Below are 22,605 nucleotides of genomic sequence, written 5' to 3'. Positions count from 1 at the left end.
TGATGTAAAGTGAGATGTCAGAGTGGAGTGTGTTAATTGAAACAGACATAGCGTGAAAGTGTGTGAATGAATGTAAATGTCATGTGGCAGGAATATACATTATGATGTGTAAATGTTCATTTTTGTTTGTGGCCTAGAGTGGAGTGAGGTAGAGTACACTGGAGTGGCATATAGTAAATTAGCGTACAGTGTAGTTGTGTATAATGGACTGACATAAAGTGGAATGGTGTAGTATCTGTAAATAGTGTAAGTAGTGCTAAACTTATAACTTTAAAAAAATTTACTTATATATTGTGCCGCTTTATACTGGGGTATGTTCATGGTATACAACAGTACATGGGGCTTTGAAGTGAATATGAGATTTGCTAATTTCTCTGCTTACCATAGGTCAAAGGCAGTCGTAGCTTTTATCATAGTTTTGCTGGTTTCTGTAGTCTGTGTTTCAATGCATTTTGGTTTAGGGTGTTACTTATAGGTTAGTATTGGGTTTTATTGTTGGTCACTATCTATTACCACTTTATTTAAGTGGCTATAGGTGGAGATTTTCACTTATAAATTTCTATATATTTTTAAGTAACACAATAATTTGTAGCTACATGAATAATTGTAACATTAATAAAAATAATAGTAGAAAACATATATTAAATACATATAACACAATTGAGTAAATAAATACAAATATAAAATTATACATATAAAGATAGATTTTTTAAACAATAATAAACATAAAAAGATATATAATTTAAAACATATAACAGCAAGTAAAAGAAACAGCAAAAATAAATTAGCGAACTCCAATTAAAATAAAAGTATGAAAAGTGTTACACTTGAAAGGTGTTACATTTACTATTCCTACTCAACATAACAAACTCATTGAAAATATTGGACTTCGGACTGCGATCTAAGCAACAGTACAGAAAGGTTCAGATTTTGGGTTTGTACATCCCTATAATCACACACTATCTCTGTGGGAACCTCGGCATGTGTATAATCACACACTATCTCTGTGGGGACCAGGGCATGTCAATAATCACACACTATCTCTGTGGGGACCTATAATCACACACTATCTCTGTGAGGACCTGGGCATATCTTTAATCACACACTATCTCCGTGTGGACCTGGGCATGTCTTACTCCCACACTATCTATGTGGGAACCTGGGCATGTGTATAATCACACACTATCTCTGTGGGGACCAGGGCATGTCTATTATCACACACTACCTCTGTGGGGACCTGGACATCCCTATCATCACACACTATCTCTGTGAGGACCTGAGTATGCATTTAATCACACACTATCTCTGCGAGAACCTGGGCATGTCTATAATCACACACATTCTCTTTGACCACCATGGTAATACTATAGTCACACACCATCTCTGTGGGGACCTGGGCAAGTGTATAATCACACACTATCTCTGTGGGGACCGGGGTAAGATTATAATCACACACCATCTCTGCGGGGACCTGGGCAAGTATATAATCACACACTATCTCTGTGGGGACCGGGGCAAGATTATAATCACACACCATCTCTGTGGGGACCTGGGCAAGGGTATAATCACACACTATCTCTGTGGGGACTGGGGCAAGATTATAATCACACACTATCTCCGTGGGGACCTGGACATCCCTATTATCACACACTATCTCTTTGAGGACCTGGGTACATCGTTAATCATACACTATCTCCATGGGTACCTGAGCATGTCTTTAATCACACACTATCTCTGCTTGAATCTGGGCCTGTCCATAATGACACACATTATGTTTGATGACCATGGTAATACTATAGTCACACACCATCTCTGTGGGGATATGGGCATGTGTATAATCACACACTATCTCTGTGGGGACCGGAGCTTGTCAATAATCACACACTATCTCTGTGGGGACCTGGACATCCCTATAATCGCACACCATCTCTGTGGGACCTGGGCATGTGTATAATCACACACTATCTCTATGGGGACCGGGGGTTGTCTATAATCACACACTATCTCTGTGGGGACCTGGACCTCCCTATAATCACACACTATCTCTATGAGTACCTGGACATATCTTTAATCATAGACTATCTCCATGGGGACCTGGGCATGTCTATAATCACACACATTCTCTTTGATGACCATTGTAATACTACAGTCACACACCATCTTCATGGGGACCTTGACATCTCTATATTCACACACTACCTCTGTAGTGCCTGGGGCATGTCTATTATCACACAGTATAGTATCTCTGTTGGGACCTGGGCATGTCTATAATAACATACTATCTCCTTTGGGATAGTGGTAATGCTATAATCACACACTATCTCTGTGGGGACCTGGACATCAATATAATCAATTGCAAACAATCTTTGTGGCGAATTAAAGATGAGTGCTGCCACACACTATCTCTGTGGGGACCTGTGCTTCACAAAATCCCACAATACCCCTGCAGGGATGGAGCATGACTATAATCACACACTACCTGTGACTCCACCTCAGCATCACTATATTCACAGATCACTTTTGCAGGAATTTGAGCATGACTAATATAATACACCATTTCTCCAGGAACCTGAATATTTCAATCATAATCCTCTTTATATAGCAAGTTTAACATGACTCTCATAACACTTTTGATATGGGGACTTGAATATGATTGTAACCACACAATGTCTCTGTGAGGACGTGAACATAACTACAATTATAATCACACACTATCTATGCGGGGACTTGAACATGACTATAATCACACACTATCTCTGTGGGGACTTGGTAATTACTGTAATAAAACACTGTTTCTGCATGAACTGTAGCATGACAATCATTGTACACTATCTTTATGGGTACTTGAACATGACTATGACTAAACACTGTATCTCTAGGGACCTGGGCATGACTATAATAATCAGGCACAATCTTTTTGATAATTTGAGCAGAACTATGATGGAATGCTAAATGTGTGGCAACTTGGCCATCACTCTAATGACACACTATCTCATGTGGCTTCAACATAACTGTCACCACACACTAGCTCTACAGAGAATTGAGTATTATAATCACACACCATCTCTGCAGGGGCATTAACATAAAAATAATCACACTCTGTCTATGGGGACTTGAGAGTGACTATAATTAAACACTATGTCTTTGGGAACCAGGGCATCAATATAATCATGCACTATCTTTGTGGGGGCTTGAAAATGACAATCACAGCACAATATCTCTGATAGCTCTAGAACACTTCACATGCCATATCTTTAGGGACTATAATTGTATAGCCATACCAAGACAATGGTTGAGTTGATGAAAACCAAAAGGTAATCTCAGCTTGGCTTTCCCATCTGACCACAATACATGCTCTTTGGCATTTACAGGAATTTAACTAATCACTGTTTCCTTATCCCTTAATGTTTGTGAGAAGTCAGCAATAGACTAGATATCTGAAAATCCCTTTCCGTGGACTTTATATACTATATTTTTCTATTGAGAAATGCATTATCATCAACATCCATCTGCTTGATGCTCCTAGGACACAAATATACATTCATATATGTGTACACTATCATATAATATAGGTAGAGCAGAGAAAAACAACATGTGGTCATTTGTTTGTGAATGTTTTCAATCAGAAATGATAATTATGGAGTAAGTCCCCACAAGGATAGTAAGACATGTTCAAGTCCCCACAAAGATAGTTCTGTGCGCGCGATTAAATAACAATATATTTGCAGATTTGAAGCAGGATCCTATATAATGAATTTTTTCTTAACATTTTACTGGTATTGGTATGTTTTTAAAACATTGGGAAAGGTAAGTCCCCACAAGGCAGGTGTTCACACATAGTCCCCACAAGGATGGTAACACGTGTATGTGTGGGGGTATGTGGGGGGGGGGCACCCCCTCAAAAAAGAAAAAAAATAATAATAAGTGTGTGTGTGTGTGTGTGGTGTGTGTGTGGGGGGGATGGGGCGGGTGTGTGTGGGGGCGGTATGTGTGTGGGGTGTGTGTGTGTGTAGGATGTGTGGGTGTGTGTGTGGGGAGTGTGTGTGGGTGTGTGTGTAGGGGGGTGTGTGTGTGAGGAGTGTGTGTGTGTGTGGATGTGTGTGTGTGTGAGAGAGGTGTGTGTGTGGTGTGTGTGTGTGTGTGTGTGTGGGGTGTGTGTCAGAGGTGTGTGTGTGGGGGTGAGGGGTGAGGTGTGTGTGGGGGATGTGTGGGGTGTGTCTGTGAGGTGTGTGTGTGTGTGGGGGGGAGTGAGGTGTGTGTGTGGGTAGGGGTGTGTGGGGTGTGTGGGCGTAGGTGGGGGTGTGGGTGTGTAAGGTGTGTGTGTGGGTGTGTGGGGTGTTTGGGTGTGGGTGGAGGTGTGGGAGTGTGAGGTATGTGTGGGGGTGTGTGTGGGAGGGGTGGGTGTGGGGTGTGTATATGTGGGGGTATGTGTGTGGGGTGTGTGTGTGTATGAGTAAAATGTTCAGCTAACTATAACTGGTGTCAAACCTATGGTTTTCTCAGTGTATTTAATAGGTTTTTTAAATGCTAATTCCTAACTATAACTGGTGTGAAACCTATGGTTTTTTCAGAGAATTTCATAGGTTTTTTAACCACTTGGATGCTAAGCTTCCTGCAGCACTTCAATGTAATTTCCATTGAAATCAATGGAAACTCCATGACGAGTTACCCTTGTCATTAGCATCCAAGTGGTTAAATGCTAATTCCTAACTATAACTGGTGTGAAACCTATGCTTTTTTTCAGTGAATTTCAAAGGTTTTTTAAATGCTAATTCCTAACTATATAAGGCCTGAAACCTTTGTTTTTTTCAGTGAACTCGCAAGGTTTTTTAAATGCTAATTCTATTAGCGGATAACATTTATATGTGTTCATATCCGTATGGGACCACCTGAACAGCCCTAGGGGGGTCAGAGTGTTTCTACAAGGCCCCCAAATCTTTGTTTTTTTTTCCTTGTAAAAAAATGAGGTACGCGCACCGTGCGCGTACCGGTATGCGTACCGGTACGCGTACCGTAAGCGTACCCCGCGATTTTTTTTTTGGGGCCTTGGGGGTCCTTGTGGGACCCCCTAACCAGGCCTAGGGGGTCAGGATGCTTCTACCCTGCCCCCTTTTTGAGTTCTACACGTTTGTTTTTCTGCTTTCCTGTGCCTCAGTCTACCGAGGAACAAGATGGCTGCCAACAGTTTCTGTTTTGGAGTTTTGACAGACATTGGCAGCCAATCAGAATGCAGCTCACGCACTAGAGGTACGTGTACGGTACGCGTACGTGCGTGTACCGTAAGCGTACGGGTAAGCTCACGGGTAAGCTGCCATAGATATATAAATTTTTTTGAACCTAAATTACTCAAAATCCACTGGAGCACATATCTTGAGACATAGCAAAGGCACATAGGGCTACCATTTTGCCAAGTTTGGTGAAAATCCATTCAGCCGTTCGAGCTAAAAGTGCGACCGACCGCCCTATGGAAATTAACATGGGGAAAACACATTTTGGGACCCCCCTTTTATCTCAGCCCCCGCTTGACGAATCCCCCCCAAACTTTCAGGGAAGGACCGGAGCGCCGCGAGGCAAAGTTGCTGAAAATTTCAGGCAGATTCCTCAACTGGCGCCAAAGTTATTCCCAATAGAATGTTGCGATTTCCCTATGGAAATCAATCCTAACTATATATACCTACTGGCGACCGCCAGTAGGTAATATATATATATATATATATATATATATATAAACATATATATTACCTACCGGCGATAGCCAGTAGGTATATATAGTTAGGACCTAGCTACCATAGGAAATCCGCAACATTCTATTGGGAATAATTTTGGCGCTGTTTGAGGAATTTGCGTGTAATTTTCCAAAATTTAGGCCAGCTCCGCTCCGCTTCTTCCCTGGACGTTTCGGGGGGATTTGTCATGCGGGGGTCGAGAAAAAAGGGGGGCCCCAAAACGTGTTTTCCCCATGTTAATTTCCATAGGACGAACAGACAAGGCTACAGCCCGAACCGCTGAATGGAATCACACCAAACTTTGCAAAATTGTAGGAACTGGTACGCAGAAGTGCCTTTTCTATATTTGGAGAAAATTGTTCCAGTGGTTTTTACGAAAATTAACTTCAAAAACACATATATATCTATAGGCGCGCACCGTACGCGTACCGTACGTGTACGTACGCGTACGGGCGTGTACCTCTCCATGCACGAGCTGCATGCTGATTGGCTGCCACTGTCTGTCAACACTCCAAAACAGAAATTGTGGGCAGCCATCTTGTGCCTCGGTAGACTGAGGCACAGGAAAGCAGAAAAACAAACGTGTAGAACTCAAAAAGGGGGCAGGGTAGAAGCACCTTGACCCCCTGGGCCTGCTCAGGGGGTCCCACAAGGACCCCCATGGCAAAAAAAAAAAAAGTTTTTTAAAAAAGTCGCGGGGTACGCTTACGGTACGCGTACCGTACGTGCACGGTACGCGTACCCCGCACCTTTTTTTAAAAAAAAATCTTTTTTATTTTTGCCTTGAGGGTCCTTGTGGGGCCGCCTGAGCAGGCCTAGTGGGTCAGGGTGCTTCTACCCTGCCCCCTTTGCGAGTTTTCCACCTTTGTTTCACTGCTTTCTTGTGCCTTGGTTCTACCTAGGGCTGCTCAGGTTGTCCCACTAGGATATTAATATATTTAAACGTTATCCACTAATAGAATTAGCATTTAAAAAACCTTGCAAATTCACTGAAAAAAACATAGGTTTCAGGCCTTATATAGTTAGGAATTAGCATTTAAAAAACCTTTGAAATTCACTGAAAAAACCATAGGTTTCAGGCCTTATATAGTTAGGAATTAGCATTTAAAAACCTTGCAAATTCACTCAAAAAACTATAAGTTTTAGGGGTGTTATAGTTAGCTGGACATTTCACTCATACAAAACCATTGAAATTGCTCCTATATAGTTAGTTGTACTGTCTATATTTCGCGCACCCGCAATCCACTGCTGATGATGTCACATATTACATCATTCATGACATGGTCAGTGACATCACTGATGACATCTCAAATAACAACACTGATGACATCACTGATGACATCATCCAGTGAATGTGGTTTGCTTCGTTATTTAAATATGCATTATATATATAGCAATTTGCATTGAGGAATGAGTGGATATATATTAAGAAATTGTGGCTGGTAGCAATGCTAGGGCTTAAAAGTGGGACTGGTTGATATTTAAAGACAAGTTAATTGATATATTTTTTTTAAAAAGCTTCCATTGTGGTAAAAAATTATGAATGATTGTTGCTGGTTGTTGAAGAAATGTTTTTTTAATGTGCTTTCAGAGAGATATTTTTTAGAAAATGTCAAAATTGACGAAGAACACAATAGAAATTTGGTAACCATGAGTGTGTTTTCACAAAATTCCATGCTGGTATTTTGCAATACAAAAGTTTATTTTCTAAAACTGAAAGCTGGTATTGGGTACAACATTTTTGCAGAACAATACAGTCTACTGCAGAGGTCTCCAACCTTTTCTGTGATAAGAGCTACTTAAGTTCAATGAAAATCATGCCAAGCTACTATTGTAAGAGAGACCACATTAGACCGGTTTACATCAGTGGCCGCCATATGCAAGATGACCAGCAGTGACCACCATAAGGTATCAGGCAGAGTTGCAAGGAATGATGTAAACATGTTTTTTTCAATTTGGAATGTAATGGGTAATAGATAGCAGCCATAGATGCAATGCTCCTAGAGCTAAGCTAAGCTAAGCATCCCACCTCCTACCACATGGTCTATCACTTATATATCAGCTTTAAATATATTTTAGAAATTCATCAATTTTCTTAAAACATCAGCTTACAAGTTCTGAAAATACATGATTTGTCTCAAATACATACTCTCAATGTTGGTATACATTCAACTAAGCAAAGGCTTCTAGTTTAGTAGGCATGGCTGCACACAGGAGAGCTACTTACAGTTAGCTCGTTAGCTGGAGAGCTACCAGTAGCTTACGAGCTACTAGTTGGAGTAGCCTGGTCTACTGTTCATATTAGTTTATTTACTAAAAATATTAAGTGGCATTTTGCCACATTATTATATTATGCAGTCTGTTAGATAATTATAAGCTGGCGTTTGAGGGCCAATTTGTTTATTTACTAACGGTGAAAGCTGGTATTTGGGGCCAATGGATTTGTTTTCAGAAAATAGCAGCTCAGGGCTAGAAACAAAATTTGTAAGTTGGAAATTAATAGCTGGTACATTGAAACAAAACAAGCGAATCGAAGTTGGTTTCTGTAGTTTCATGCTTATAAAGACATACTAATGAATTCAAGTGGTCAGTCATTTGTTAGAGTTACTCAATTTCATCTTATTTTCAGATCCCAGGATACATGGGAGTTAATTATGTAAACATAGCAAATCGACAACCCCAAGCATTCGAATGACTAAGCATTAATCAAAACAATTGATCTACCTCCCACTAAAATGCAGGTTATCAATGACCCTCCAGGTGATAACACACTCTTTTTTTTGTTTTGCAGTTCTTCGTTCAAAGTCTACAAAGGGAAGGAGGGGACAATAACAAAGTACAACAGGCAATCCAATGCTCAAGACCAACTGCCCATAGCCGATAGAAAATGCAACGGCTCATGTGGTGCATAGATATTGCAAGGTACAAATGGCGGGTCTGGGCCTGGAGCAGTTGAGGAAGGATGGGCGAGTCGGGGGAGGGGGAGAGGGCTGACGGAACAGAGGACATGAGGGAGGAGGTGGCCATATGAGAGGGAGAAAGAGAGAAAGATAGAGAAATAAAGAAAGGGAAAGAAAGAATAAAGAATAGGGGGAAGAGGCTGGCGGAGAAAGGGAGGAAGGGGAGAAGAGAAGGGGTGTAGGAAGAGGGAGGGCAGAAGCAGGGAAAGAGAGAGGCAGAATGGAGAAAGGAAAAGGTGGGTAAGGTAAGGGGGGAAGATAAGAACGAAAAGGCAAGAAAGGGATGAAAAGAAAAGGGAAGGACGAATAAGAAAAAAGACGAGAGAATAAAATAAAGAAAAAGGAAAAAAATTAGTAAATAAAGGAAAATAAAAGGCACACTGGGAAGGCAGTATGGGGTCAGACAATGTGGAGGGAGCAGGCAAGGGAGAAAGCTTAGAATGCAGAAAAAATGTGGGTAAAGGTAGAGGTAGATTTTGATGCTGGTGGAGCTGCAGGACCGTGAACGAGGCCCAAGTAGCCGGGAAGAAGAAGAGGCCCAGGGCAAAACCACCAAGACCCGGACGACCCCAACAGGATTGCAAGGAATCAGTGCTTAATTTGTGCCGGTGCTTTCCGGTCCTCAGGGCTGGGTCTATACTGCCAAACTACATCAACAACATGACTGCACTGTAGTCTGCACGTCATGGCCAAAGTATATTAAATAACATTGCCTTGTTGCAGTGTTGCTCACTTCACAGTCTCCAGAATCCTCCGTCGGTGAAGAAGAGTGTTTCTCTGCAGGGCTGCTGAGAGAGTGAGCCCAATAAATCCTTAGCCATGATGCAAATTAATTGCATTCAGGTTTGCAGGTGGTGGGCGGGCCACTGATTGGACTGTATTTGGTTGTATAGGGTAGGGGGCTGTGGCGCAGCATGCGGTGCATAAACTTTTTTCATTCCAATGAAGGTGGACCACACACCAGCACACACGCACTGGATGAGTCACCAGCACCAGTTAGCGCGACGTTGAGGCGGGCACTTTGAAGGAGCAGCAGGCCTCTGAATAAGTCAGTGCCACCACCAGTAACCACAGTCATCTGAACCGAGGCTGAGGCCCCGGCAATCATGTTATTGGCATCGGGTGGTGCTATGCTTTAAGGCTGCTGTCGTGCCTTCCCCTTAGTTACCACAGGAGCCAGGAGCAGGTTGCAACATGACCTTTATTCTATCATGCCTGCGCATAACTGCCCCTTCCGTCCTTGTCCCTCCTATTCCTGTTCCTCCTCCCTAGCTCCGCCTCCCAACCACTAGACTGCCTCACGACACGACATCTCCCCCCTTTTTTAACAAATAAAGTTGATTCTCAACGTGTCTATAGTTCCGTGATCAGCTGCACAGGGCTGCGGCCTGCCTGTTTGAGTCATGAAACACCTCTCCATTACAAACTCAAACTCGGTCTGTTTCTCAGGTGTCAGCAGGGTGCAGTCTGTTGGAGGTACTTCATTGTGTCTTTCCGACTGTCTTGACAGGAGTGTCGCTTCTTGTGATGTGGCTGTTGATGGCTCCGCTAGATGTCGGTTGTCCGTTTTCTTTTGTGGTTCTTGTTTGAGTGGCAAATGATCTCTTACACGTGTGTCCGTTGTTTTCGTTTTCTTCCGAGTGCCTGCATGCACTTCTATTTCTCGTTGTCTTATTCGGTCAGGGGCCTCCCTGTCTTCCTGTCCGTGGACAGGCATACCAGACGACCCAGGTACATGTTTCCCTTCTGACTGATGATAGTGACCTCTCTTTCTCAACGGGTTAGCCCCTCTGGGTAGGGTGACTGGGTGGTCCCTTCCCGCCCAGTGAGTACAGTCACCGGCATCTGTGCTTCTTTTGTGTCCCTTTTGTGTAAGCCTTGCTGACCCCTTCAGCGGTGACGGTATATTCTTCACGTCATGATGTTCCTGGGGCTGGCATGGTGTCTTGTGGAGAGTTCAGGCATTGCGGGTTGTTGGCCTGAGGAGTGTTGTTTCGGACTGGAACGACGGTCTTTGCTTCCCCTGTGTTTTCAAGTGGTGGACACCGTGACCGTTGTCGGTACCAGGATTCTGTTGATTTAAGTGATTGTCCGGACATGCTTTCTGAGTCGGTCGATGACGCACTCCTAGAGTCGACGCTGTCGATGAGATACTCTTCTGGGTGCATCCCTTGAAGCGATGACACACTCTTGGAGTCGATGCTATCGAGGAGACATTCCTCTGGGTGCATCTTTTGAAGTGTCTTTTGTGTTATTGCTGTGACGGGTTTGTTTGCTAGCTCCGTATTTACTTTCTTGGTTTGGTCTTGGGATAATATTCGACTCTTCTCTGTTTCCTCCTGATCACAGATGGCTTGAGCGTCTGCGTCTTGAGTCATTCGAGTGTATGTGTATATCGGTTTCTGGGGGTGGTGTGGCTTGTCCCCTCGCCTGTGTTTGGTCCTTTTCTCATAGTCGTTGAGTCGACTGTCATCAGTCTCCTCTGTGTGATCTGTGTCTCTGCTTGATGGTTCTCCAGAGTAGTATGTTAGTTTCCGAATATAACGTGACTTGTCCCCTCGCCGGTGTTTGGTATTTTCATCATGACCATTGGGTAGACTGGTCTCGGTCTCCTCTGTGTGGTCTGTGTCACTACTTGATATGTCTCCAGAGTAGTTGTCTCCAGAGTAGTGTGTTGAGTGACTTCTCGGCGTTATGTCAATCCGGTTGTTCCTGGCTGTCCCAGTCTTTCGTACACCCTTGTCCATTGTCCTTTGTGTTGGTGACTCAGGGAGTTCCCTGTCACTTCGTCTTTCATGGTATCTTGTCTCTGGTCCGCCTTCGCCCTCCCTCTCTCGGGTTTTGTTCGTCTCCTGGGCCTTCCTCGCGGACATGGAGGATGTCTCCTTGGATGTCTCCTTTCTTCTCTTTTTGTTTCCTGCTTCCTTGTCACTTTGTCTCTCATGACATCTTGCCTCTAGTCCGCTTTCGCCCTCCTTCTCTCGGGTTTTGTTTGACTCCTGAGCTTTCCTCGCGGACATGGAGAATGACTCTTTTCTTCTCTTGTCGTTTCCTGCGTCCTGGTGGAATTCTTTGGACGCTTCCCTCGCTGTGACCCGCTCTCCAATTTCGGCTCTCCTGATGATCTCTTTTAGCAAGAACCGCCCTTGAATGATCTTGCGCTTGGTGTCAGGTTTTGAACAGCCTTCAATCACCCGCAGTCGGATAGCATCTTCATTTGTGAAGGTGTCGAAGTGGTAACATTTCACTAGACGTTGCAGCCGAGTAATGAAGCTTGGTAAGGATTCGAATGGTTCCTGCCGTGCTGCGTTGAAAACAGTGCGTTCATGATCCACGTCTTCCTTCGCGTAGAAATGAGCGAGCAGCGTCTCTCTGAGTCCTCTATATGTCTCTGTTTCTTTTGCTAAAAATGTTTTGATTAAACGTCGGCCTTCGTGACCCACCAGCTGAAGCAGTAGTAGTCGACGTCTGCTATCCCTCTGCTCACCGGTCGTTGTGAGGAATTCGTCCACCGACTCCAGCCACTTGGACCATTCAGGACCTAGACAGTGAGCGTTGTTCTGTGCCACTGGAGGAGGTACTCCAATGCAGGGATTGGGTTTATGCGTGTCTTTCCTCATAGGCATGATGGTGTAGTACACAGGCTTCAGGTAGACAGACTTGATTTCTTGGGATCAGCTTGGTCGTCACTTGGTCGTTCGTGTTTGCTTGCACTGGTCGTGTGCTCTCATTAGGGCTTGTTCTCTTGTATTTGCCAATGCATGTTATGGTTTCCTCTAGTCTTCACCACTGATTGTTTTATTTGTGCTTGTTTCCTCATTCTATCTCTTGTGTCTACGCAGTCTTGTTTTATACTTGTTTGTCGTGCATTCAATCAATGCTTGTCGTGTGTGTGTCAGTCTTATTTCGTCACTTGCATCTTGCTTATTTCCTTCTTGCACTTGCCTGTGCTTGTTTCTTTGTTAGGCCTCTTGCCTTTGCTTGTGTTTTTTTTCTGTTGTATGTTCTCACACTTGTTGGCAGATTCCACGACTGCCTGACTCTAATATGGCCGACACATACAGTCTAACGGGGCCTATGGCTGGCGCCTGACTCTAAGATGGCCGCCGCTCGAGACAGACTCTGCTTGTGTTTGCTCGAGATTTCTTCGTGTAAGTGTTGAGTTTAAAGTCTCTGGTTTATTTATTTCTCTGGCTCATTATGTGGGAGAGCAAATGCTCAGGACTCACCCCAAACTTCTCTGGTGCTGTCGGCCGGCAGTCTCGAATCCGGTCTTCGCTTTCTCTTTTCCGCGCTCTTTCTGCGCATCGCGTCGGGACCCCTGCAGGCTCTCCGGTGTCGGGTCACCCTCTGGAGGCACACAGGTAAGCGGGCAATGCCTCTGCCGGTGTCGGGTCACCCTCTGGAGGCACACAGATAAGCGGGCAATGCCTCCGCTATGCTGATCAGCAGGTTTGGGGCACGGGCAGCAATTTCTTTAGAGTAGCGCTGATCTTCGCGTTTCGAGCAGCATACGCGCGCACTGCTGGCTGTGATCCTGGTTCCGAGCTCCCGCAGGCTATGCCGACACAGGCTGCAGACTCACCGTGCTCGGCGGGCAGCTCCCTTCTTTTCTTCAGTTATTGGTCATTCAAGAAAGGCAGCATTCAGGCGCGGCGTGTGGGGCATTTCATCTTCGCGCTCCTCACGCGTTGCGCTGACACAGGCTGCAGGCTCTCTGTTTTCTTGGCCGTCTACGGGCGGCAGGGGTCTTAGGCAGTGTGGGGCTTCAGCTGCTATCCCACCCTCGTCGCCATTGTCGTGCCTTCCCCTTAGTTACCACAGGAGCCAGGAGCAGGTTGCAACATGACCTTTATTGTATCATGCCTGCGCATAACTGCCCCTTCCGTCCTTGTCCCTCCTATTCCTGTTCCTCCTTCCTAGCTCCGCCTCCCAACCACTAGACTGCCTCACGACACGACAGCTGCCGGAAGCGCAGGGCCTCGCCCTTAATTTAACCCCTGTTTACCAAAGTGTATACTCACTTTTACTTGGCTGGCAGTGCTCAAAAGAAATAAAAAAATCCTCGAAAGCCCAAATGGATTTAAAAAAAGTGTGATATTCTTTCAGGAAATATGATTGGTCCGTGGCGCAGACAGTCAGTAAATAAAATACAATTGGGGGTACTCACCGACCCACTACCATTTACCCTACCCTTCTTTCTCTTCACACTAAGAGCACTGTAAATATTGAATGCACTACCAATGTTTGGAGCAACTATACTGGAAACCATTAATGCTTTGATTTAATATTGCATTTAATGCCTGCATAATCCATGGAAATAAAATTTCAGATTTTTGAATCAGATTCAAGTTTTAAGTGGTGAATGGTTTTTTAATATATGTTTTTGCATTACGTGTGATTTAAGAGAAGCACTACCACGACCATCTCTATAGCAATCTTGTATCACTGACCCAGGTCAGGTAGTTTTCTATGGGTTTACCCATTAAAACTCAACACTCTTTACAGACCTGGCTGCATATATTTGTTTCATGTGTCCCTGGTCTATCTGTGTCGATGCCCTGCTTATTTCCCTGGAACATCTCTGGACGTGCCTACACCTAGGAGCACTGGACTAGGTGGCAATTACATAATGTCATTAGAAAAAACATGTTCTTGTCATGCTATCTTTCCTTGCATGCCATTTTTTCAGCTGTTAGCCTTATTGTTATCTTCAAATAAACTCAAACTACAATCCCCAGAATGCAGTTTGGATAAGAAATGGTGCTTCTGATGGCAAATCCTCCTTAACACACAATGCTTATCGCTGGTGGGTAGATGGTTCATTTGGTCCTATTAGTACCCTCTTTTGCATTATAAACATGTCTACTCACAGCAGCTGCCAGTAGGACAGGGCAATCAAGGAGAGCAGTGGCAGGTTAAGGGTGACAGTAGGTGGCAATGGGACAATAAGGGACGGAGAGTATAGGCAGGATAAGGGTCTCTGGGTGCTTCCTAAAGATAACATTGCCAAGTGGACAGTGGCTGGCAGTGAAATAGGACATTAACCCGTTGGCTGCTTCGAACGTTCTGCTCCAGTGCTGAACGTTCGAAAAATGGGTAGGGCAGCGTCGGCCAACGGACGTGCGCAGCACTACCAAGGTAGTGCTCGCGACGACCATTGGCTGACGGCAGCAGCCAACGGGTTAATAGCGTGCAGAAACAGAGGCAGGTTGGGGGTCCCACGTGGTGGTTACAGTGGCGGGCAGTGAGATTGGACAGTGAGCAGGGTCAGACGGAGGCCGCCCCGTTGCTCTTACTGTGTCTAGCAGAGAAGCAGGCCAGTGAAAACTACCAGAAACAGGCCAAAACAACACACAATGTACACCTAGTGACATACTTTGGTACTGCACCCTTTTACTGCCTAGTGCACAGTATAAGAGTTAATGTTGCTGTTCCCACAATAATGTGCTGCATAGCTAAATACTTATAAGGTCCCAAAGGCGAGATCTGATCGCACTGCAAATTATTGTTCAATTTCCCCACCCAGTTTACTTTCTTCAATATCCTATCCTTTTATGCCAACCCCAGCACCGAGTACCTTTTCTTTTAACTTCGCTAGTCGTGTTATTCTGCCAGTCCTGCCTCTTTCTTTTAACTAACACTTACATGATGTTCTACTTCTTCCAGGCGACTGGTATAACATCAGTCTTACCGGTTCACGCCCGGCTTTTCATCTCTAACTTGTCTACAGGAGCCCGGAAGCAGAGACGTATGTGCTATAAATAAACAGGGCACAGAGCGCGACTTTGGTAAACAACTTCCCGGAGATGCTTTTGCGAGGGCAATTGAGCAGCACTGAGGTCACTTTAACTGTGAAAAACACTGAAAGGGAAAAGAGGCTCTGCCTTCCCCTGCTCAACTCCTCATCCTTGCTCTGACAAACTTGGATGTCAAGTGGTGGACAAGGTTGGTAACCTGGCAACGGACAATAGATACAGGGCAAAGAAAATGGAAGCTGTGAAGAGGCTGTGAAGGCTGCGAAGGGTTCAAAGGCTTCTTGTCTTTGTGACCTGCAAGAGAGCAGAGCCACAAATATAGGAAAGTGGGAATTAAAAAGGGGCCGGGGGAAGGGAGAGATACGTCACTTGGGAGGAGGGGCGAAGGCGCAACGACCTGAAAAGCATAACGAAATGGAAAAGTGTCGATTCGGGAGAGAGACAGAGGGTAAAGAATGCTATCTGGAGAAAATTAGATTAATGCATAGTGAAGGGTGAAAAGGAGCAGAGAGGGAGGGGGTGCTTAGGATAGGGATGCATACACGCAGAGCAATAGGCAAGGGAGACGAAGAGAGGCCAGGGTAAAAAGAAAGCAGGAGAGGAGGCAGCAAGGAGAGTAACGGAAAAGGAAGATGCGGGAAGACCTGAAAAACATGCGAAACCCAGAGAACGGAGCCATAAAAACAGAGCAACTGATAAAGGAGCAGGGATGAGGCTTGGCTAACAACAGAGCAAGATAGGATGGAGCCCAAACAGACAGAGCAACAGAGAAGGGTGCACTGAGGAGACCTGGCTAATTGTGAGCGACAGAGCAGGGAGCTAGGCTACAGAGAAGAACCAACGGTGAGCCATGAGTAACAACAGAGAAACAGGGGAGGAGATATCTGAGAAACAGCAGTGCATCAGAGAAGAAGCAACGGCGAGTCGTGAGTAACAACAGAGGAGGAAAGAGATGCCTGAGTAACAGCAGTGCAACAGAAAAGGGAGCACCGGTGAGGAATGGGTAACAGCAGAGGAGGGAGGAGAGGCCTGAGTAACAGCAGTGCATTAGAGAAGAAGCAACGGCAAGTCATGAGTAACAACAGAGGAGGAAAGAGATGCCTGAGTAACAGCAGTGCAACAGAGAAGGGAGCACTGACGAGGCATGGGTAACAGCAGAGAAGGGAAGAGAGGCCTGAGTAACAGCAGTGCAACAGAGAAGGGAGCACTGGCGAGGAATGGGTAACAGCAGAGGAGGGAAGAGATGTCTGAGTAACAGCAGTGCAACAGAGAAGGGAGCACTGGTGAGGAATGGGTAACAGCAGAGGAGGAAAGAGAGGCCTGAGTAACAGCAGTGCACCAGAGAAGAAGCAACAGCAAATCATGAGTAACAATAGAGGCGGGGAGAGAGGCCTGAGTAACAGCAGTGCAACAGAGAAGGGAGCACTGGCGAGGCATGGGTAACAGCAGAGGAGGGAAGGGAGGCCTGAGTAACAGCAGTGCACCATAGAAGGAGCAACAGCAAATCATGAGTAACAACAGAGGAGGGAAGAGAGGCCTAAGTAACAGCAGTGCAACAGAGAAGAAGCAACAGCAAATCATGAGTAACAACATAGGAGGGAAGAGAGGCCTGAGTAACAGCAGTGCAACAGAGAAGAAGCAACAGCAAATCATGAGTAACAACATAGGAGGGAAGAGAGGCCTAAGTAACAGCAGTGCAACATAGAACGGAGCACTGGCCAGTCATGAGTAACAACAGAGGAGGAAGGAGCGGCCTGAGTAACAGCAGTGCAACAGAGAAGGGAGCACCGGTGAGGCATGGGTAACAGCAGAGGAGGGAAGAGAAGCTTGAGTAACAGCAGTGCACCAGAGAAGGGAGCACCGGTGAGGAATGGGTAACAGCAGAGGAGGGGGAGAGGCCTGAGTAACAGCAGTGCAACAGAGAAGGGCTCACCTGTGAGGCATGAGTAACAGCAGAGGAGGGGGGAAAGGCCTGAGTAACAGCAGTGCAACAGAGAAGGGAGCACCGGTGAGGCATGGGTAACAGCAGAGGAGGGAAGAGAGGCTTGAGTAACAGCAGTGCAACAGAGAAGGGAGCACTGGAAAGTCATGAGTAACAACAGAGGAGGGAAGAGAGGCCTGAGTAACAGCAGTGCAACAGAGAAGGGAGCACCGGCGAGGGATGGGTAACAGTAGAGGAGGGAGGAGAGGCCTGAGTAACAGCAGTGCAACAGAGAAGGGAGCACTGGTGAGGCATGGGTAACAACAGAGAAGGAAAGAGAGGCCTGAATAACAGCACTGCAACAGAGAAGGGAGCACCAGCGAGTCATGAATAACAGAGGACGACGGCGTGGGGTACCGACGGACAGAGCGGGGCCCCACTTTTTCCCGAGCTGGTGCCGGGTGAGGTGTGGCTACTTCCCACATAATGCTGGGAGGGGACGAATAATTTCATTTTCCACCTGTTTACATTGGGGACCCAAGTTGCTGGTAGGAATATTCTGATTTGATATCGTCTTTTCTTATATAAAAGAAACTTTGCTTGCAGTTGCTATATAATCACGGTCCTGAAGAAAGCTGGATAAGTTTTATCCACATAGCCGAAACATGTCGACCACTCTGCACTACGCCCCCATATAGTTATAATGTCTTACTATTGGGTGGAATTTTAATTTTGACACTGGAAGAGTACACAATAAACATATTTTCTGTTCTGGTAGTCAATTTTAACATTTTTCTTTACCATTCACATCTTTTCACAGAGCACTGCCCTCCATCAGTACTTATCTTTGAAATATACTGTGGCTAGATATTCATCATGACAGTCCATCTTTGTACCATCAAGTGAAAGGATGGACAAGCTTTGGATTTATCATACGTATCCCATGTGATGATATTCCGCCACATTGGTGGTCTGATGGGAGTTTTTCAGCCACGGTAGATTTCTCTATGTTCTATGATCCCATATAGTTCTCAGGTGCAATACTACACACATCTTTTGTGACCGTATATCTCTTGTTTATTGTTTAACGTATATTGGGTTTGAGATTACAGGGTCATTAAATTAACCCATCAAGACCCCCCCACCCCCACCTTCCCCTTTTTTCGAGGTCTGAGTAACAACAGTGCATCAGAGAAGAAACAACAACAAGTCATGAGTAACAGAGGAGGGAAGAGAGTCCTGAGTAACAGCAGTGCAACAGAGAAGGGCTCACCGGTGAGGCATGGGTAACAGCAGAGGAGGGAGGAGAGGCCTGAGTAAAAGCAGTGCACCAGAAAAGAAGCAACAGCAAATCATGAGTAACAAAAGAGGAGGGAAGAGAGGCCTGAGTAACAGCAGTGCAACAGAGAAGGGAGCACTGGTGAGGCATGGGTAACAACAGAGAAGGAAAGAGAGGCCTGAATAACAGCACTGCAACAGAGAAGGGAGCACCAGCGAGTCATGAATAACAGAGGAGGGAGGAGAGGCCTGAGTAACGGCAGTGCAACAGAGAAGGAAGCACCGGCGAGGCATGCGTAATAACAGAGCAACAGGGGAAGGAGAGGTCTGAGTAACAACAGTGCATCAGAGAAGAAGCAACAACAAGTCATGAGTAACAGAGGACGGAAGAGAGGCCTGAGTAACAGGAGTGCAACAGAGAAGGGAGCACTGGTGAGGTATGGGTAACATCAGAGGAGAAAGGGGAGGCCTGAGTAACAGCAGTGCACCAGAGAAAAAGCAACAGCAAATGATGAGTAACAACAGAGGAGGGAGGAGAGACCTGAGTAACAGCAGTGCAACAGAGAAGGGAGCAATGGCGACGCATGGGTAACAACAGAGCAACAGGGGAGGAGAGATATGAGTTACAACAGTGCATGAGAAAAAAAGCAACAGCAAATCATGAGTAACAACAAAGAAAGGAGGCGAGGAGAGGCCTGAGTAACAGCAGTACAACAGAGAAGGGAGCATCAGCGAGGCATGGGTAACAACAGAGCAACAGGAGAGGTGAGATCTGAGTAACAGCAGTGCAACAGAGCAGAAGCAACGTACAATCATGAGTAACAACAGAGGAGGGAGGAGAGGCCTGAGTAACGGCAGTGCAACAGAGAAGGAAGCACCGGCGAGGCATGCGTAATAACAGAGCAACAGGGGAAGGAGAGGTCTGAGTAACAACAGTGCATCAGAGAAGAAGCAACAACAAGTCATGAGTAACAGAGGACGGAAGAGAGGCCTGAGTAACAGGAGTGCAACAGAGAAGGGAGCACTGGTGAGGTATGGGTAACATCAGAGGAGAAAGGGGAGGCCTGAGTAACAGCAGTGCACCAGAGAAAAAGCAACAGCAAATGATGAGTAACAACAGAGGAGGGAGGAGAGGCCTGAGTAACAGCAGTGCAACAGAGAAGGGAGCAATGGCGACGCATGGGTAACAACAGAGCAACAGGGGAGGAGAGATATGAGTTACAACAGTGCATGAGAAAAAAAGCAACAGCAAATCATGAGTAACAACAAAGAAAGGAGGCGAGGAGAGGCCTGAGTAACAGCAGTACAACAGAGAAGGGAGCATCAGCGAGGCATGGGTAACAACAGAGCAACAGGAGAGGTGAGATCTGAGTAACAGCAGTGCAACAGAGCAGAAGCAACGTACAATCATGAGTAACAACAGAGGAGGGAGGAGAGGCCTGAGTAACAACAGTGCAAATGAGACGGGAGCAACGGCGAGGCATGGGTAACAACAGAGCAACAGAGGAGTGAACAGGGAAGTGAGCAACAGCGAGACATGGGTAACAACAGAAGAGGGAGGCATAGAGGACTGGAGTAACATCAGTCCAACAGAGAAGGAACAACAGCAAGTCATTGGTAACAACAGAGGAGGTACAAGGAGTGATGTGACTAACAGAACTACAGCAGCGAAGGAGAAACAGCAAGTCATGGGTAACAACAGTGGAGGGGTCAAGGAGAGACGTGACTAACAGAAGTACAACAGAAAAGTAGAAACATCAAGTCATGGGTAACAACAGAGCAACAGAGGAGGGGGCCAGGAGAGCTGAGCCATGAGTAACAGAAGAACAACAGAGAAGGAGGAACACCGTGTCATGGGTAACATAAGAGCAACAGAGGAGTGATGCAAGGAGAGGCCTGACAAGCAGAAGTGTATCAGAGGGAGCAACAGCGAGTCATGGGTAACAGAGGAGTAAGGCAAGGAGAGGGTAGAGTAACAGCAACGCACGTACGAAGGGAGCCAATGTGAGGCATGGATAACAACAGAACTACAGAGAAGGGAACTAAGGGGGTAATTGGATAACAGTAGAGCAACAGAAAAGGGAGCAATGGTGAGACACGGGTAACAGAGCAAAAGAGGAGGCGGCCAAGGAGAGGCCTGGATAGCAACAGTGCAATAACGAAGTGAACAAAGGGGAGACTTGAGTAACAACAGAGCAACAGAGAATGGAGCAATGGCGAGACATGAGTAACAATACAGCAATAGGAAATGGAGCCAGGGAGAGGCCTGGATAACATGAGAGCATCGGAGAGGCCTGGGTGTCAATAGACCAATGGATAAGGGAGATAGTGAATGGCGAGGGAAAACACAAGAGAGTAGGCAGAAAGTGGACCTTTAAGAGAATGGAGAAAGAAGAGGAGGAGATTGAGAAAGAGAAGGGACGGCAGCATGAGAGAAAGACAACACTGAAGCAAAAGTATGATGAGCACATGACAAAATGAGGTAGGAAAAAAGGAAAGGGGGAGAAAAGAAGAAAGGAAGAAAGGGAAGGGAGAGAAAAGAACAAAAAAGTACAATGGAACATGCTGAGAAAAAATAGACATTTCAGACCATAGCTGAGCAAGTATATTTATTGCCAGTTATTTGTAAAAACTGCGAAAAAATATATTTTGTTGTAGTTTAAGTAATATTTTAAATATTAAGATGGCATGTTCCTAAAACCTCAGAAAGCAGGCCCCCCGAATATGAAAAATGAGCGAAAATATCCGAGCACCCCCCACCTTCCTCCACCCCCAACCCTCGGGCAGCTGCCTGCACACCTGACAGAGATCTCCAGATCTGTCCCGAGTCTGCTCAGTTTCTGAAACATTCGCTGCCATTTCATCAGCTCGCGCGCGCCTCAGGCCCTGGCACGGCCTATCCAGCCGGGCTCAGGAGGGCAGCGGGAATGTCAGCTCAGAACACTGCACCAACCCCCAGGGACCTCCACCGGAGCGGGGAGAGAACTGGCGTGGACTACGAGAGCTTTGGACCAGCAGCGGCGCGCTTGGCGTCGTTCACGAGCACTGCTGGCAGGATTTACGCAGACGCCACTCCAGGCACAGACTGGCAGGGGACTAGCAACCCGCCAAGACCATGTTATCGAAACAAGGCACACGCAGGCGGGCCCCGCTGCAGTCTCAGGCAGGCTGGCAAGGGCAAGGAGAGAGCACATACCATTGACATGTGTTCCAAATATCTGCAACACAAGCAGGGCACGTGGCGCGCCAGAGAGATATAGCTTAGTGGTATGTAGATCAGCAGTGGAGGTCAAAATCTGGGAATCACAGAGGGCCTGCTCAGTCTTCCATCATTTTGAGGTTAATACAATGAATACCACGGGATTACTTCATAGTAAAACCTAGGCCCAGTTTTACAAAGAGTTCATGCAACGCAGCGCATTGTCGCTGTGTGAACAAGAGAGGCTAGAGCAGAACTTCGGCATATCTACTAAGAAGTGGTGCAGTTCTGCACTCTTCCTGCACTGGTGCACTTTTGGAAGTCATGTGCCAATGCAGGCACCTTTGCGCCACAGCAAGTGTGTCTGCGTTGTTGTGAGCATGGTTTCATGCAGGAAGGGGTACCTTGCACAAGAACTATACTTGAAGGTGTTTTATGGTTTTGTATGTGTGCTGTAAAACGAAGCTCACATATGCAAAGGAGAAAGAAACCGAGGACCAATGAAACATGTCTTCTCTTTACACCTGCCTCGGGGATGTGCAGAATTTTAGTGCTAATCCCTGTCTAGAGTCCTTCGCAGAAAGGGATTTGCATCAAAACCCATAGGTGGATACATAGGAATGCCCAGGCACAACACATGGAAATCCCCCTTGACACAAAGTAATGCAAGGCAGAGCATTCCACTGCTTTGTGTTACTTTGGTTTGCAAACAATTTACATCAGGTTTGCGTGAAAAATGTAACACATGTAACACAAACCCAAG

General features: G+C 45.9%; 1 protein-coding gene across 1 annotated transcript in view; it reads right to left on the bottom strand.

Annotated features, from left to right (window-relative positions):
* GRIN2D (glutamate ionotropic receptor NMDA type subunit 2D) overlaps positions 1 to 22,605 on the bottom strand; it is a 1,103,075-nt gene that overhangs the window by 204,123 nt on the left and 876,347 nt on the right. The window lies entirely within an intron of this gene.

Source organism: Lissotriton helveticus, chromosome 7 (genome assembly GCF_964261635.1).
Source record: "Lissotriton helveticus chromosome 7, aLisHel1.1, whole genome shotgun sequence".
NCBI lineage: Eukaryota > Metazoa > Chordata > Amphibia > Caudata > Salamandridae > Lissotriton > Lissotriton helveticus.
The sequence above is the reverse complement of the archived record's forward strand: the minus strand, read 5'-3'. Positions and strand labels throughout refer to the sequence as shown.